Source organism: Oryctolagus cuniculus, chromosome 12, assembly GCF_964237555.1.
Source record: "Oryctolagus cuniculus chromosome 12, mOryCun1.1, whole genome shotgun sequence".
Classification (NCBI taxonomy): Eukaryota; Metazoa; Chordata; class Mammalia; order Lagomorpha; family Leporidae; genus Oryctolagus; species Oryctolagus cuniculus.
The window spans coordinates 39,379,096-39,383,960 of record NC_091443.1 but is presented as its reverse complement, the minus strand read 5'-3'; the positions used below and the strand labels follow the sequence as shown (position 1 = coordinate 39,383,960).

Here is a 4,865-nt window from a genome sequence, read left to right as displayed (position 1 = left end):
TATTAACTCAGAAAATATAGAATTGATTTTTAGCCTGGCAGCCGTGATCTAAGGGCTCCTAATTTGAAATCTGAAAAACCTCAGTCACTGAGGAAGTCTTTCTGCTGTTACCCTAGACTTCCTTGAAGTAAGCTTTTTATTCTTCAATTTAGAAAAGAAATCTTCCTCGGCCTTGAATTCTTTCTTACTCACATCTGGAGGAGATCCAGGAACCTGACCCTGTTCTTGGCGTTTTTAAACTTGTTTGCCACCAAAGGCCTCGGGAGCCTCATCCCTTTGGTCTCGCACGCACAGCCGGTGCTGCAGACTTGGGAAATTCTGAAATGGAGATGTCCATATTTTGAGGGGGAATCTGAAAGGAAGTTGGGCAGCCCTTGCGTTGAACAAGGGGCAGGCCACGGGGAGCATCGGGGCACCTGCATTCCCTCCACACTCCACCTCCGGGCAATGCTCAGACAGTCACAGTGGGTTCCTACATTCTGATAAGGTTTCTGGGAGTTCAGTGATACGTTCTTTAAACATAATTTGAAGCTTTTAAAATACTGTAATGGCAGCTCTTGACCTTTAAAAATCACATGGAGCAAGAGGTGGTGAAAAATGTTTATTTACTCTGCATTAGTGGCTGGGCTCCCAGGCCTTCCTAGAACCTGGAGTTCTTTTGTCCTCGGGAACTCATGCATGTCACCCGCATTCTTCCAAAGCCAAGCAGACAGGCCCTCTTGAGCTGGAGGAACAATGGCTTTGGCGGGTCCCATGCCTCAGTGCCGAACAACAATGGAGGCCTCTTGACGAATTCTGGCGGCAGGAGTGCAATCTTGCAGTTCAACATGTCTGCTGAACACAAGTTGGAAAAAAAGAAAAGATCATCTTGTAAACAATTAATTAATGTTTGTCATGAATTATCATTTTTACTTCCTTCTCAAGAGGCTCAAAGGGAATAAAAAGGCATTTTTGCAGGTGGTGGCATTCAAACTAAGGGCAATCAAAGGTTTGAGAGCTGAGGCTCAGCACTCTGAGTCTCTAAGGGTGAATGGTGCTAGGATTAGAGCGCAGCAGGGGGTTGAGGGCTTCAGGTGTGAAGCTTAATGTTTGTGATCAGCAAAAAAAGTCTCGAATTTATCTAAACTGCTCTTCTGCTAACAGTACTTCTAGCACATAAATGTTCTGAAACTGACAAGTGTTCTCATTGCTCTTCTAATGCAAACATGATCTGCATTTGAAAGATGCATCCCTTTTGCCTAATTTAGAATGTGCATCACAAAGAGCGCTGGATGATGACCCCACAAAGAGATACCCACACACACACACACACACAGTCTCTCCAGAAGTGCATGCTGCATGCGTGCACACCCATGCACACTGCCCCTTCTTGCCTGGATCTTCTCTGGAGCTCCCAGCAAGGTTCCTGCACGACTGTTTTCCCCAGGTCCCTAAGCCAGAGGTTGCGAACTAAGGGCTCCATGGCCACCTGACCAGCGGGTTGGGTTCCTCCCGATGCTGCCCAGGAACAATTCTTTCCCTTTCGGTTTGGATAATCGCCTAGAGTTAACCATGCTGTATTTGAACGTGCAGTCTCTTTCCGGCACTGCCCCTCCTTCCATCAGTGGCAAGATACTGAAGGGTATCCAATATGTTGGAAAACTTCAAATCCACACACAATGCCAATGATTTTAAACTTTCCTAAAGAATTACAAGTGCTTGCACACCTGGAACCAATGACCTCAGGAGGCAGTGTTGATGTTTAGCAGGTTACTAAGGTTTATATAAATGCATCTGATGACTTAACGCATCCTCTCCACAATCTACTGCTGGACTCTAAATACTTATTTTCTCTGTATATCACTGAGAGATGCTGTCTGCTTGGAGAGCTCTACAAAGGAATAACAACTTCAAGGTTGATAAGACGATCGCTAGTAAAAACGAGTCCTAGGTAAAATTTGGAAGGACCAACAGGGGCCCGAGATAGTTAATTTTTTATATAACTTTCCAAAATTCTCCCCCGTCCCATGGTTTGCACCCATTTGCTTTTCTGTATTTGTATGCCCTAGTCCCTTTCCCAGTCACTTGCCTTCATCCAATAAGCACAAGTTCTTTTTTAAATTTTATTTTATTTTATTTATCTGAGAGGTAGAGCTACAGACAGTGAGAGGGAGAGACAGAAAGAAAGGTCTTCTGTCCATTGGCCCACTCCCCAAATGGCCGCAACAGCCGGAACTGCACTGATCCAAAGCCAGGAGCTTCCTCCTGGTCTCCCACGCAGGTGCAGGGGCCCAAGGACTTGGGCCATCCTCCACTGCCCTCCTGGGCCACAACAGAGAGCTGGGCTGGAAGAGGAGCAACCGGGACCAGAACCAGTGCCCATATGGGATGCCAGCGCCGCAGGCAGAGGATTAACCAAGTGAGCCACGGTATCGGCACAAGTTCTTAGGACGCCAAGCCTGGAGGCCCGGAGGAGTGCAAGATGACAAAGCTGAATGTGGACACACGTTCGCCTCTTTTTGCCTTGAATCTAGAGCTGATCAAGCCAGGTGCTCTCTCAGGTTTGGGATCACCAGGCTGGACCGCATCATGGGACTTCCCCTTGAACCCAGGTAGGTAGCACAAGGGCTCCAGAAACCACAGAAGGGTCAGATTGGAATATCATCAGGTAAGGGGCGTGAGAAAGGGACCTGGGAGGGAAGACTGCAAGCACACCTCTGAGACAGAAAGGAGAGATCAGCGAGGCCAAGGACCTCTTTCCTGAAGTTGTTGGAAACACTGGCTTGTTAACTTCTCAGAGCAGGTCAGGAGACTTGCCACAGAAATGATTTCCTCAAAATCATCATTCTCAATGCACAGGTCTACTTAGGAATTTAGTTTGCTTCCCCATTTCTTATAAACTAGAAGCCTAATGCCAGTTGCTGTAGAATGACATTAAAGCAGCGAAAAGAAAGTAGCAATGGTGGAGATTAAACTCAAAAACCATAGGGTTCTTGGCCAGTGCTGTGGCTCACTTGGCTAATCCTCCACCTGCAGCGCCAGCACCCCGGGTTCTAGTCCCGGTTGGGGCGCCGGTTCTGTCCCAGTTGCCCCTCTTCCAGAGGAGTGGGCCAACGGACGGAAGACCTTTCTCTCTGTCTCTGTCTCTCTCTCACTAACTCTGCCTGTCAAAAAAAAAAAAAAAAAAAAAAAAAAAACACCATAGGATTCCTGACACTTAGTGCCCAAAGGACTCTTTCAGATCTGTGGAGGACAAGTCCACTGCGGTGGATATCTAAGTCCCAGGATTTGGCCCTTGGCCCAGATCTGTGATCTGTGGCTCTGCATGGTGGCCCACTCCATGCCTACTGTCTCTCAAAATACCCTCATCTCCCACTGGCCCCTTACCGAACAGTGACCTGCATGTGTCATTGTCACCAGGCCAGACGGTCAGCTTTGTGGGAGAAGAAGTCAGCCTTTACACCATACCTACCTGGCCTTATTACCTAGGATGGTCACTCAGCAGGCATGCTCCAAAAGAGAAAAACTTAACAGTGTGTGTGACTTGTATTGGTATTGGTTCAACTGATCTAGATCTCAATGGAAAATGTTTTACCATGGGGTATACTTTTCCAATATCAAGAACACTTTGCCTTAAAATAAATGACCATGATTAATTCAATCCCTTTTTTTAAACGGGCAGAAGTAGTATCAGCCTAATGCTCCCCCTGCGGGGAAAGACAGGTTGCAAAAATAGATGGCAATGGCTTTCATCCTTTATTTTTCTATTTTATTTTTTGCATTGTCAACAATTGGACAACTGCGCAGCTGCAAGTTGCATTGCCCCAAAAGCAACAAAGAGAGTTTTAAGGAGAGTTAGTGGGAACAGAGCTTCTATCTGTAGTGGAGAAATTGGGTTTCTGGAATAAAGTCCTTCTACAAATTGCTAATAAATGCCACCCCCCTACACACAGGCCCCCGGCTGATGATCAAAGAATTAAACATCGTGTCGGCCTCAAGGGCTCTCCTGGTCGGGTCTCCGCTTTCCAGAGAGACTGACCTTTCCAGGCCTCTGGTCTGCAGAGAGGGCCCACTCGCCCGCCCCGTTGCTATTTTAAGGATATCTGTGAAAGTCTCCCTATTTTGCCCCCCACCCCCAATTATGCCACCACTGTGTGCTGGTGCTTGAAATTAATCAAGGGCCCTTTCTGAGCAAGGGATTCCTCTTGGAGAGACACAGAACCGGACACTTCGCTCTGCCTCCCCCCACCCCAGTCCCCTGCTCCCCAAAGCTCGGCGGCAGACAAAGCCCCCAGGGCTCCCCCCCCCCCCCCCGGGAAAGCAGCGGAGGAGCCTCGGACCTGCCCTTGGCAGCCCAGCTGCTGTTTGAACCCAGTTCTGACCGTGAAATCAAAAGTGGGTCCGAGGGAAGCGGTAAACACCGAGCACGGAGCCTGTGGAAGGCAGCTGATGCCTCATTTGGGGTGACATGTTGTGGCTGATGAGCGTGGATGATGTGGGGCTTCCGATAAGTGCCTCATCAGTACTCTCATCATGCTCATGTTGCTCTGCCGCGGCGTGTGCCCTGACTTGATTGTAATTGCTCGAATCTGCTCCCGCGGCTCAGGCGCGCACAGTAATATGCAATAAAACAGCAAGAAGTGAATGTTAACCATCTGAGTTCTGACACGGCGCTCTGCAGTTCAAGATCTCCATTAAAGACCGAAAAAAAAAAAAAAAAGCCTGCAAGAAAAGGAGGAATGGGAGAGAGTTCCCAGGGTTTGCTTCTGTGGTCAAAGGCAAAGTCCAGAAATCTGAAAGAGTTGTTTAGTCTTTCTTAGGTCCTCGCAGGTAGTGTGCTGGTATTTACTTATTTATTCATAATTAAAGTTTTTGGCACATCCCAG

The 4,865-nt window shown here is 47.8% G+C and overlaps 1 long non-coding RNA gene across 1 annotated transcript; it reads right to left on the bottom strand.

Moving 5' to 3' along the window:
• Positions 1-587: 587 nt before the first annotated feature.
• Positions 588-4,578, bottom strand: LOC138844829 (uncharacterized). Its single transcript, XR_011381198.1, has 2 exons — positions 4,362-4,578; positions 588-831 (listed from the first exon to the last, which is right to left on the bottom strand). It is a non-coding gene; the product is annotated as an uncharacterized lncRNA (long non-coding RNA).
• Between the last annotated feature and the right edge of the window lie 287 nt (positions 4,579-4,865).